This window comes from Nematolebias whitei, chromosome 5, assembly GCF_014905685.2.
Source record: "Nematolebias whitei isolate Nwh7 chromosome 5, NemWhi1, whole genome shotgun sequence".
Lineage (NCBI taxonomy): Eukaryota > Metazoa > Chordata > Actinopteri > Cyprinodontiformes > Rivulidae > Nematolebias > Nematolebias whitei.
The window spans coordinates 13,751,062-13,765,374 of NC_056502.1; the positions used below are offsets into that span (position 1 = coordinate 13,751,062).

Consider the following 14,313-nt stretch of genomic DNA (forward strand, 5'->3'; position numbering starts at 1 on the left):
TGTACTGCAGAGCCTGGTAAGTAAAATTTTGTAGCTCCTGTACATATAAGAAACGAACCAAGTAAGAATAAAACAGATTTGGACTGGAACCAGAGCTGTTGCTGTTCTGTAGAGCTAGTAAGTAAAATTTAGTAACATATGTTGTTAAAATTATGAAGGTTTAAGCGTTTAGAATATTTCAAGAGTATGGGAAGGGTTTCTAAAGCCTTAATATAAAGTTTATTGTACATTAGCTTGAACTTGAACTTGAACTTGGACTACTGTATCCCTACTTCGCAGTTTTTCACTTATCGTGGGGCTTCAGGATATGGATCCACTACGATAAACGAGGGACTACTGTATTTGGAAAAGTACAATAAATAAACAACTGATGGGAATAAGAGAGTAGTATTTTAGCTAAAAATAGAATTGCATTTAAATAACTGAGCAACATGGAAGCACCCTATAAATTCCATGTCTTTTTCTTAATTATGATGAAGGAATGTTAGGTGCACCACTTAAATAAAATTGGCATCTGTATTAATTCTACATTTTGGGGTTGCAGCAATTAAACAATCTTGTTCCAGGTTTGGGTAATTATCATGATTTCTTATCTGGCATAACTGTTTAATTTTTGAAAAAAAAAAAACCTATAGTTCTACAGAAATTTAGAGAATGCATGTTTAAAATTTCAATAGCACCAGTTTTGTTTTTTTGTTTTTTTTTGATCAGATGGTTGGGTATGGTCCCAAACCAATCCAAGAAAACTGGTCTGACTGAACTAAATGTTTTAAAGAATTTTTTAAATGCTGTCTGAATTCAGACTTTACATTGTAAAGAAATCCTTGTTTAAGTGATTGCCATGGCTTGATGTGACATTAAAAGGTTATGTTGTGCTCATTTAAGAATACCTTTGAATTTTTAAACATCACTCTTGAAATATGCATGGCTCACGGTTTGATTTTTATTACCTTTTACAGCTTTTTGCTCCATTTTGTCGCTATTTTTTTCCTCCTAAACAAGCTAGTGTAGCTGGCCAACCGAGGAGGAGGCCTGTCTTTTTCAATTGCCTTTCCAAGGGTTTATTTTCTCGGTTTTGTTTATCTTTGTAGTTTTCTTTTTTTTTTTAAAGGATTTTTCTCCTGTGTTTGAAAGGAACTTTTGTCTTCTTAGGAGAGCTTTGCACCAAAGCTGTTTTCCTGTAAAGCTCGCTGAGACATTTGCGTGTCACAGAGTTTAAAGAAGTAAATCTGTCCTGATTTGACAGAAACGTCACATTAACATCTACGTTGAGTATTTCAACAGCAACAAAAAAAGAAACTTTACCATGTTAAAGGTCTAGCATCCTTTAAAGGAATGCATATCGCTTGCGTCCTTTCATGCCAGAAAAAAAATTAAAAAGCCTGAGAAGGAATGAAGTCATAATCGTAAGCGATTATGTGAGATTTTGCACAATTTCAGGCAATGAGACTCTGCAAGACGTTATGGTGCTGTGGTGTTGAGGAGGACTCTCAGCTGCCACGCCAAAGTTAGCTCAATAACTGTAAGATTGATTGCATTAGTTGTTTTGTGTTGGCTAAGGTCAGTTAGTTGTGGTGGCTATTGAATTTGTGACTCCAAAATATAATCAGTTGTAGATGTTCAAAAACAATTTCGCTAACACTGTAGACAAACGACACCTTCGGGTCGTGGGATTCTGCCTCAAGTGGAGGAGTTCAAGTATCTCAGGTTTTGTCTACGAGTGAGAGAAGAAGGGAGCGTGAGCTTGACAGACGGATTGGTGCAGCATCTGCAGTATTGCAGACTCTGTGCCGGTCCATTGTGGTGAAAAGGAAGCTGAGCTTTAAGGCAAAGATCTCTGTTTACCAGTCAATTTACGTTCCTACTCTCACCTATGGTCACAAACTCTGGGTAGTGATCGAAAAAATTATTTTGTTGATACAGGCGGTTGAAATGAGTTTCCTCCGCAGGACTCTCCCATAGAGAGAGGGTGAGAAGTTCAATTATCCAGGAGAGACTCATCGCTGCTCCTCCACATCGAGAGGAGCCAGGTGAGGTGGTGCGGGCATATCAGACTGGGAGGAGATCCAGGACACACTGGAGAGACTACATCTCTCGGTTGGCCTGGGAACGTCTTGGAGTCCTCCCAGAAGATCTAGAAGAGCTGGAAGAGGTGGCTGTGGAAAGAGATGTCTGGGCCTCCCTGTTCAGGCTGCTGCCCCTGGGACTCGACTTGGAATAAGCGGAAGATGATGGATGGATGGATGGATGGATGGATGGATGGATGGATGGATGGATGGATGGATGGATGGATGGATGGATGGATGGATGGATACAGACAAACAAACACTGCAGTGGTCAAGAAATTTTAAGGCTTTCTGCATTTGATCACCCAAAGCCAAAACACACTCGCACACATCTGTGAAGTTGTTGACAGACTTTTTGTTGTTGTTGTTTTCAAACGACAACACATTACCAGTGGCCATGAAGTAGAAAGCGGATGCAGCACGCAGAGAGGCTGACAAAGGTAGTGTGTTAAAGCTAAAGCTATTTGATGAACCGATGAACCAACTCCACACAGCTCTCCCACTTGGACGCCCACGCACTGCACTCACGCACACACGTACACACACAAACAGGAAAAATAAAAATTCACACAAACGTTCCCGACATATTTGCCCTCCTGCTTGCATCAACATAAACATGTATACGCCGGGTGGGGATTAAATGACTCAGATGGCATTTGCTCTCTGTGTCTCTTTCTTTCTCATTGTCAGGTTTGGCTGCCGTGGCAACAGAGTTGATGATGAGAGGAGGAGGAGGAGAAAGTGGGAGCAGGGAGGAGAAAAGGAGAGAGGAGCTGGTGATGGAGCAGGTGAATGAAAGATCAGGAAATCAGAGCCTGCTGGTCGTGTGAAGTGGGGCTTTGTCGCTGCTGCTGCAGTGTGTGTGTGTGTGTGTGTGGGGGGGGGGGGGGCTTTGTTTTAGTAGTGAGAGGCAGAAACAAAAAGAACATGCTTTCACTGCGTGACCAGGATCAAATGTTGCACACTGCGGCTGACGACCGGGACATGTCCGCTCAAGATTCCTGTATGATTTCTGTCTCCCACATCAAATCTAAAATGTGACATCATGTCAAAAAAGAGGAGAAGAACAAGAAAGAGAAGCAAAGATGAAATAATGTGACAGAAAATGGGCATCAGAGCTTTGTATAGAGAGGAAAAACAATTCTCTTATGATTCCAGTTTACTTCTGTTTTGTGTTCTCGTCTTTTACTAATTTGCTCTGCAGAAAGCATCATGCTCAAATCTGGTTGGTTTTCAGCTGCCCCGGGCAAGAGACAAATTCTCTCTGACTGCACTCTCTGACTTGGTTCAGCATTTGCAAAAGATTCACTTGAATTGATGCAAAATAACTATGCAAAGAAGAAGGAGAATATGTAGGACGAGCCCTGTCTAATTCAGAGAAAGAATGATTGCACATTCTCATACACATAAAATATAAAGATTTAAAGAAGAACGCCACGGGAAGTCAGGTTGAACAACCAATATCTTACATCATGCCTTTAGCTTATTTTTACTGGCTCTTCAATTGAAGAAATTTAAAAAAGAAAGCAAAAAGATTTCTTTCTTTTTTTGATTCAAAGAGCAAAATGAATAGGGGGGCAGGATTTGTCCCAAATGCACAGGACTTGAATCAGGTCTAAAATGAGATGTGTTTTTATCATGATTACAGACACTGGACATTGTAATAGTGCTGCGTGTTTTCAGTAAATAGTACTGACAGACAATAAGTACACGAACCGTTCAATAAGAAACTCGTCAAAGTGAAGATGATAACATTTTTGTGTATGCTCGTTAGTTTGCCTCTGCAAGTATGTCATGAACCACTGGACGTATTTTACTGAAACTCTCAGAAAGTAATTATGTGCTGTACAGCTCATTAACAGCTCATTAACTATTGAAGTCAAAACAATTCAAGATGGCCGCCATGGCTAAAAGACCCCACTAAACACAAAAATGGCTCTAACCCAGCCTGTTTTATAAATGAGCTAGAATGTGGTGTGTTAGAGTCATCCCTAAAGCATACATTAAGCAAAAACTTTTGAAGTTTTTAAAACTTTGCCAGAGTCAGCTGTTCCTGTCAGTTAGCAAAATATCTCATGAACTACTGGAGGGATATTAATGAAGCTAATGAATATTCAATAGATGTGCATAGAGTATACAACTAAGGACCAAATGATTGGCTGACTAATTTTTCTTAGATGAAAAATACATTTTGGCCTGAATAATTTTAAATATGCACAATATTATTAGCATGGTATCTGTATCAGCCGATATTAGCGATAAAGTTAACTATCGGACATCGGCCATTCCATCAAAATAACTCACCGATAAAAAAGGCGCCATTATATATGGCGCTGTTTTTTTATTCTGTTTAAGTGTTGTCATTGTGTTAGAGATTAAATGTCATTAATAATTAAACATAATCCAAGTTGAAGTGTTACATCATTTTCAACCCCCTTTTTGGCATCTGCATTTGGTAGCAGGCCAAATTGACAAAGACCACGCAGAATAATGTAGTATTTGTAGCAGCAGTTAATCCTGAACCACAATAAACACTTTAATGTTTTAACATTAAAACATTTCACACATTAGACATTTCACACATCTGCACCTGACCTGTTCAGAGCTTAATTGCTGGTATTATTATATTCTATAATAATAATAATAATAATAATAATAATAATAATAATAATAATAATAATAATGAATTTAATTTGTAACACACTTTTCATTAACAAAAATCTCAAAGTGCTATAGAGTGCAACTAAAATCAATGATAAAATCAACTAACATCTGTGATTTTATATTATTATAAAATTCTATATTATTTGTTATTTATGTATTTATTTATATCTTGTGTGAGTTCTTGTGCATGTTCCTTTGTACTGAAACTCTGGCACAACAATTTCCTGCAGGATCAATAAAGTTCTATCTTATCTTATCTTAATTCCACCGCAGAGAAAGCTATGTATCTGTAAGTAGGTGTAGGAAGAAAAAAAAATTGGTATTGGTTATCGGCCAAATAAGTTTTAACATATTGGCATATCGGTTATCGGCCAAAAATCCAATATCATACATCCCTAATTTTAAATGCTATTGTAATGCTATTATAAATTGGCCATTTGCTGTCCTGATTTCAAAAGATTAGCATAAAAAACTCATATCAACCAATTTCTATCAACAACAAATTGACTTTTGGAAAGGCCGTAGATGTTGTGCCTTACTTCAAGAAACGCTGGATCAAAGTTTTCTCACATTATTTGTTACTTTAATACATTTATGAGCAGATCCCCAACACTGCATGAGAAAAATAATCCAATTTGATTAATACAAATGTAGTGATCAGTTTGCTACATTTTGCCTTAGCCTTGAGTTGTTATTGGAGGGTTGTGCCTCAGGATAAAGACATGAAAAATACAATTTAACTTTTGATTCTGCTGCTAAAATAGCTGAGAGCTGTTTATTCAGTGCCAGATGGTGAATGTAAGTTGTGAACAATGTTGTGCAACTCTAGACGCTGCAGATTTGTGTGTTGATTCAGCGACAATCCAAGGTCTGCATATAAAAAGTGAATTTGGCTTTTATGTCAGTAATGTGAACACATGTGACTGTCACTTTATTTATAATATTATACATAAAAATACAAGTGTAAACACTTGAAATAATAGAATAAATCAGGTTTTTTCCTTCTTGTATGTATAAGAAGTGCCAGCTGGTTGTATTAGATTAGAAAAAGTAAATCATTTTAGGGGCAATTGCATTAGAAAAGAACAAAAATGAAAAAACAATATATACAGAAAGAGGTCACTGAAGTGAAATGATAACACAATAAAGTCCTGAGGGTGTCGTTTTCCATTTTGTCTCATGTTGAAAACAACATGACAAAGAGTCGAGTCCGTGACCTTGACCCTCTGTTTGTGCTGTGCCAGCACACTGGCTGGAAAATGGCAGGAAAACACTCTTAATATTCTTGGGCTGATTTTGGATGAATGTATGAGGTAAAACACTAGATAGTGCAAAAAAATAAAAATAAAAACTTACAGAAACTACATTTCTGTGAAAATGCAGCACAGTTGCTGAGTGACAATTCTAAAATGTGTTTGAAGAATAAAATAACTCATTTTTAAACTTAAAACAAACGGAGCAAAACCTAAATTTGCTTAATTGTAGCAAGAAATTAAAATGACCAAAACAGTAAGTCAAAGCAAAAATTTACTAAATTTTTGCTAAAAGTTAAATTTGGCTAAACCACAGCTCAATGCTAATTGTAACAAAACCATAGAGAAAAGCTAATAGAAGCGAGACCATTGCTACATGTTAAAATTTGCAAAACCACAAACCACAGCTAAAAGCTATAATTTGCAATACAGTAGATAAATGATTATTTAGTAAAATCGTAAATACAGAAAAGCTCAAATTAGCTAAACTATGGCCCAGCGCTAAATGTTGAAAACATAAACCAATAAGAAGAGCCATAAAAACTCAAAATAGCAACAAAGTAGCTACACAGCTTTTGTTTATGCTCAGTTGATTTACAGTAAAAGTTTTATAAGCTTTAACTTGCTTTTCAAAATTCACAGTATGTAAGCCACTCAGTCTATAAATAAAACAATGGTATTGTTAACAAAAAAAACAACTACATTTTATTATATTAATTTAAAGGCTGAATACACAACTGTTTCCAGATTGTTCTGTAATTGTAGTCCAATTAAAAGTTTCATTTGTCAGTATTTATGTTATGCAAATTGCCCGAAGATAGTTTGTGCGATCCTTATTGATATGAGCTGTAATGAGCTGTTCCACCCACTATAATACATATTCATCAGATCACATTAGTTATATAATTACATGTTTAGACTTGTGGTCTAACTAGAGGCTAAACGTTGATATTCATTAAAATTTTATCCCCAACTAAAATTATTATTTAACACTTAGTCTGTGTATGTGACATAACTCTTCAAATATCATTCTGACGCCCATGATTGAGTCTGAAATTGATCATCCAGACTCAAGATGAAACATTAATTCAGAGGACTCGACTGGGACTAAATGCAGGCGAAATAGAGGAAGTGAGATTCAGCAAAATGCTTGACAAAAGTGGAGAGAGCCGGCTCTCGGAGAACTTGCTGTGCATCACTTTTGCATAAACTGCTTTTATTTGTGTATCCATCTGTGCTAAATCCATTTCCAACAAGAGCACTTTCAGATTGTTTTCCGATGCCCAGAGCAAGAGGTTTTTTATTTTTATTTTCTTCTGCTCTGTACTTTTCAGGCTGAGCAAACAAACCTATAAGGACGTTGCATGGAAAGCACAAGTGAGGAGCTTAATTGCTGCGATGCTTCAAAGAAATCCAATTAGATTTAGTTTAATATCCCAATGAGTACAGTGTGAGGAAGTAACTTTTTCCTTTTTCAAGCAGGACAGAGCACATACAGTAATAAAAGGGACATCTGGTGTGTAGATTTACATTTTAACGCTTGAGAACAGCATTTTGCTATCAGCTTCATGGTGTTCGGTAACTGATAGAGCAAATGGACTAACTGAGGAAGGTAGAGTAGAGCAGTGGTTAGAGTTGTTGCTTCACATCAAGAAAGTAGGAAGTTCAAAACTTGTGTTTTACTTGGTGCATGAGTTTCCCTATGTGATCCTGGTTCCTCCCACAGTCCAAAAACATGAAGGGTATGTTAATTGGAGCCTCAAATTTCAGCAGCTTTGAATGTTTTCAGCCATTAAATGGTTGTTATTAGTTGTTATCATCTCCACAGGTTGTGTTCAGACTGTCCCTCCTGAACTCCTAGAAGGTTTAAAGGTACGTTGTTATCGCTGATAATATGCATCGTCGCCCACGTCTAAAGCTGGAAGGTTTTTTTGTTTGTTTGTTAGCTTTCTTTAACCCTTTTCCTAAACCTAACCTTACACCTGATCCAGAGTACTGACCCTAAATTTAACCCCATGACCCTTGACCCTTAACCTAACCCTGACCCTAAACCTAACCCCCGACCCTATTATCAGTGATAACAACGTACCTTTAAACCTACTAGGAGGTACAGGATGGACTGTCTGAACGCAGCCTTTGTAGATGATAACAACTAATAACAGCCATTTAATGGCTGTTAATATTTGAAGCGGGTGCAAATTTGGCCTTAGGTGCGAAACATATGCAGGAGTCTGTCTTGTTTGAAATTAGTGGCTCTGTGATGGACAATTCAGTTCAATTCACATTATTTTTATAGTGCCAAATCGCAACAGAAGTCATCTCGGAGCACTAAACTGAAACATTCATGTACAGTATATAAAAATAAGTTAACCAGTGACTATCATTACAATGACCTTGCACCCTTTGAAATATGGAGACAAGCACCAGCTTCCTGTGGAAATGGATCTGACTAGACTCTAACACAACCTTTTTCTAACTTCATTTCATTTCTAATTTATTCTAAACAGAATCATAGTTTTTAAAATGAACATAAAGCTCAACTAAATGAGATGTAAAATTAGCTATTAAAACTATAAACTCAATTACTTTTTCCACAGATAACTGTTTTTGCAACCACAGCAGTCAACTGCTTCCCATTATAAGTTTAAATGCAATTCTAAGGCCAGTTTGCACTTTGCACTAAATAAATTAAGACCAACTTTTTGCATGTTTTAAAGCATAAATAAAAGCTCTATAAAATACATTTGTCCCACAGTGTATTGCTCAACACACAATATGCTTTAACTCATACTATGAAGGGCTGATGAACTGCTGACTGTTCATCAAGTGTAAAGTATAATTTTATAATACTATATCAAGTCTATAAGTAGCCATTTTCTGTCATAAATGCTTCCCTACACAGTCTATCAAAAAGCAAGAAATTTGTCATTTAAGAAATATATTCTCATGTGACAAGAGCCAAACTTTTAAACACCAACACCCCTCACATGCATTGTCAAATACCCCTTTAATACTTTAATGTATTGCGCATAAAACGAGCTGCTTAAAGGTTATTGCTGGCGTGTACATCCAACGATTTTAAATGTGTTCTTCTGTCGCCGGTTGGAGCCGGTTCCAGCTGGCATCTGGTGAGAGGCAGCAAAACCTCATCAGTTCATCACGGGGCCAACACAGAGCCACACAAGACAAACATGCCCACTCATTCCTAAATTAAAATGACCAAATAACCTAACATGCATGTTTTTGGACTGTGGGAGAAGACTGGAGAAAATACAGACAGGAACCGAATGAGGATGCAAACTCTGATTAAAGATATGAACCGTGCTGACCACCATGATCACCTGTATCATATAAATATTGAATGGACAATATTCAAGTTGAAACATGTAACATATTAAAAATGACAGTCTTGTGAGATTTACACCACACAGTTATTACGGGTGAAGTCAGTCAATAGATAATTTAATCATTGCATTGATAAAATCATATTTAAATAGTGTCAACATATTGATATTACACTAATTCATCTTTATTTTGGGGGATTTTTTTTAAATCAGCTGACCAATATACTCAAAATATGTCAGTTTATTTATATAGCTCCAAGCCACAACAGAAGTCATCTCAGGGCACTGAACAGAAACATTCATGTTCATAACAAGTAAGTTAATAACATTATTTATCTGAGGAGCAGACTGCTTTGAGTTTAACTTCATAGCAGAACTCTCATCTTGAGCAAGCATGAAGGCAACAGTGGAAAGGAAAAACTCCCTCATGAGGAAGAAACCTCCAGAATCTTATATAATGTAAAGAGTATTTGTCCAAGCACTGAACCCTGAGGAACTCCACGACTAACATTGGTGTTTGAAGAAGATTCATTATTTACATTTACAAATTGGAATCTATCAGATAAATATGATTGAAACCATTTTAGAGCCATTCCTGTAAATATGAGGGGGAAAGTATTTAAAACCACAAAAACTACATATAAAAACTGATCTGTAAACTTTAATATTCACTAAAACATTTTCTATTCCTGGCACAATCCTGAATACACTTCATGTTTTTTATGATGAATCCATGTGTTGAAATTACCCACTCATTTGCAATAACGAGACTTAACTCTGTGTGCGGTCAAACCTCAATGAGCTGAAGTCTCGTTGAAAAGAGTGAAAACAGTTTCTTCCACAATGATGTGCGAGACTAATTAGGCAATACGGAAGATGATAAATTCACGTTATTGTTGCCTAAGGTGGTTCTCAAAAGCTATTGATTTATGAGGTATGCTTTATTTTTTCAGCAGACCAGTTCTGCATTTTGCCTTAGTTATTATCAAATTAATAATGCTGCAATGCAATATATCAGGGTAGTTTTCTTTTAAAAGAGAACACTCCTCATTTAACAAACTGGTAATGACAAGATCACTTTTCATAATGTCCTTTTGCATTAAAAAAAATCCAAAAAGCACAAAAGCATGCAAAAACCATATAAAAAAAGGGTAACACTTTACAATAAGGTACACAAAATTTGATTAACTGCTAGGGGACACCACAGGAACGAGTCAGTAGCTAATGGGTAGTCAACCAGTACTTACTGGGCAACACACAGCCAAGCCTTTGTAGGAGACTACTGGTTTGTTACCACAAAAAAAGAGGAGAAATTCTCCATTTGGGTTCTGAATAAACCCTGCACCAGTGAGGTCACAGCTCGTAATTGTCAAAAACCTGTTTTCTAGTAATGACTGATTTTATTGGATTCTTACCACTGATTAACAATTTCATAATCGTGTACTGTTATAAGAAAATCCAATAAAATCAGGAGTCCCCTAATAAGGCTGGCTATGTGTTAAGTACTGTTAACTACCCATTAGCTCCTGATTCATTCCTCTTTGATTTCCTCGGTAACTACCCATTAGTTCTTGATTAGTTTCTCTTCATTTACCAAGTAACTAATCATTAGTCCCTTACAAGTCATGGATGTGTTAAGTACTGTTAACTACCCATTAGCTCCTGATTAGTTCCTCTTTGATTTCTTTAGTAACTACTCATTAGTTCTTGATTAGTTCCTCTTCATTTACAAGGCAACTAACCAGTAGTCCCCTAATAAGGCTTGGCTGTGTGTTGCTCAGTAAGTACTGGTTAACTACCCATTAGTTACTGACTCGTTCCTGAGGCATTTCCTAGTATAAAATTCTGTGTACCTTATTGTTAAAAACATGGATTTTATCTCAACCACGGAGCACTTAAGTCCAGAGATTTGAAGCAGAACAACTGCTAGAATGATCAAAAACTTTCTTTTAGACGAATTATGCATAAATTTTCTTGCGTTATGGTTTTGACAGCAGCAGGACAAATTGTTGGTTCAACTACATCAACAAACCAATTTAACTGAGCAGAAAGGCTGCATTGCCACCAAAAAGCCTGAAATTATTGCAGGAAAATAAAGAGTCATATTTATGCACAAAATGCAGGTCACTTTCTGCTTGTTTGTTCCTGCATCTATGGCCAGAGTGTAACCTTCACAAAGTTAATTGAGCAATTTATTTTGCCATTCACCAGTCAAACACTCCTGCAACAGATTTCTGAAACTAAATTGCAGGTTATCCTTCTGGCAGCTCTATACTAATAAATCATAGCATATGCTAAAAGCTACGGCACTTTGAATATTTATGCAGCAGCTCCTTGTTTAATGCAGAATTAGCATTTGTTTGCCCCATTGTTCAGTAAATCTGCAACCAGCCGCTGGTGAATAAATCCATAATACATTTAGTTAGCTCATGGTGCATTAGCCTCAGAAGTTTCCCAACTTACTACAAAATCATGAATATCCATATTCATTATTTACACGACTTACAACTGGCAGCTCACATTAGAATCACTCATTCATGTTACTTGATCTAGGTCAGGTAGAACTTCATTATTCATGAGGAATGTGTGTTTATTCAATAGCTTATTTATCTGAATCACTGTTTGTCGAGTACCACTGTGTTCATGCCTAATAGCTGTATTTTCCCACGTTTTAATGCAATTTGAATATCATTAATTCAGAACGAGGAGGAGGTTTGAGCTTGAAAGTGATATAATCTGTGCTGTAAAATGCAGTCGCACAATTACTTAATGGGATTTTACAAATTAGCTGCAGAGCATGCGAGGAAGGAGGATAACATGCATGTGCGGGTCTGGTCCTACTCATAAATGCTTTGTGCTGATATGAAGAGATGTAATATGAATACAGCAGGTTGTTGGCATGCAGCACATGCACCAGACTCGAGTTTATTATATTATACACACAGTACTGTACTTTTAATAGTACACTGCCTGAGCACAAATGTCACAGGCTCGCTCTAGATGAGTGTCACGTAACAAATGCTGTGCCACTGTCAAAGAAGCAGCTGCATTAAGCTCTGCAATCATTATGAGTACGTCCAAATACCGCCTGAGAGAAAATAAATCCACTCTGTTTCCATAATAATCCATGAAAGAGTGGACGCATAACACAACAAAAGAGCATTACGGTCAAAAAAAACAAAACAACATAGTTTTAATTAAATTGTCCATATTAGCATTTTAACTGCACTATATTTCATAATCTGTGCTTGTACTGCTCTTTGTGCTCTTTGTGTTATATTTTATTTTGGCTCTTTTTTTTAGGAGCATAGCACAAAAATGGGCAAAGTTCTTTTTGTGTTTTCAAAAACAGCATTTTGGACATTCTGCCTGGCTGAGATAAATGCAAAACAGCAAAAGACCACAGGGGAGGACGAGTCACTGCAGTTCTTGACTTTACTCATCTGTTTTATGGCAAGCGTGTTGAGTTAAAAATGGGTTGCCAGTAGAAAAAAAATTACAGGTGAATTTAAAAGGTGGGCAATATTTGGCTCGGTTGCTTTTGTCGTGTTGCGCAGCATGCTGCAGCACCTCTGACTTCTCCTGCCTGCTCGCCTGCATGTTGGCCATTTGCTTGGACAGGTGAGTTATTGGCATAACTCTGCTAAAACCACCCCACTCACCCCTATCCACCAAAATCCCAACTACACACACACATACACTGCGAGTCGTCCATTACCGTGCTTGTCAGCCAAGCGTGCAATCAATACTCCCCCTCCGACAGCATGCTCACATGTGATGGAAGGCAAACAAGGGATGTTGGAGGCTGACGGAGGGAGGAGAGAGGTCGAATTGCAGGGAAATGTTACTGACGGAGCATGTTGGGCTTCAGGGCAGCAGGTGAGAGAACTAAAGAAGGGCAGAGACAAACAAAAATGAAGTGTAATACATAATACACAGAGATTTAGTGAGTGTGGGAGTAGGCAGTGCAGGACAGGAGTGTCAGAGCAGAGGAGAGCTGGAAAGTAGTATGTGCATGTGTGTGTGATTCTGTGTATGAGGCAGATAAATGGAGAGTGGTTGTGGGTGGATGAGAAGAATGCTATATATAATGGCAGAGGTTCGGGAATAGATCAGAATGATTATGTTTTGTGATTACCTAACTCTGCAAACAGTAGCAGCCACCAGCTGACATCCAATAAAATAAGCAAAGTACGCACTCGCTGACACACAAACCGAGCAGGAACAGAGAAGGCAAAGAAAAACTGGCAGGCAAACCTCATCTCCATGCTAAACCAAACTTACGTCTTCTCTAAAAGAGCTTCTGTCATCTGGTCTTCATTGATAACATTACTCACTCACAAACACAAACATTCTGACACAAAAACACTGACACGGCATTATGAGCATAACTTATATACATAAAGTAGACTCAAATGTGTATTTAACACACATGTCCTAGCAGTCCTGCTACTCCTCTGTTACAAATATAAGCACACATACCAAACAAGCCATAAAGGAAAACTACTGCTGGGACTCTTGGTTTTCAGTAGACACACACTATTGTTCATATTTATATAAGAAAACTTAAGATTTTGTTAATGCTACTTTCTAGACTTCAACCTTAAAGTAGCTTTATTGTAATAAAACAGATTGGTTCCTGACAAATGAAATGTTTCAGCTAAGCTGTTTGGAAAAGTGTTTTTAAAGTTTCTGTGAAGAAAGCTGCTATTTTTCTTTTTATTATTATTATTTATTATTATTATTTTATTTTATTTGTAGGCTTTATGCTGACTTTGACCTATAAGTTCAGTTAAACTACACAAGCCACTTTCAGCATAAAGAACTCTGAGTGCAGAAAGGAGAAACATGTCCCATTTGGTGAGATGTGTGGGGTTTTTTAACAGTATTTTCTGGCGTATAAGTCGTTATTTTTTTGCATAGATTTGTTGGTCCTGCGACTTATACACTGAAGTGACTTATATATATATATATATATATATATAT

General features: G+C 37.0%; 1 protein-coding gene across 1 annotated transcript in view; it reads right to left on the reverse strand.

Moving 5' to 3' along the window:
• grik5 (glutamate receptor, ionotropic, kainate 5) overlaps positions 1-14,313 on the reverse strand; it is a 112,220-nt gene that overhangs the window by 57,145 nt on the left and 40,762 nt on the right. The window lies entirely within an intron of this gene.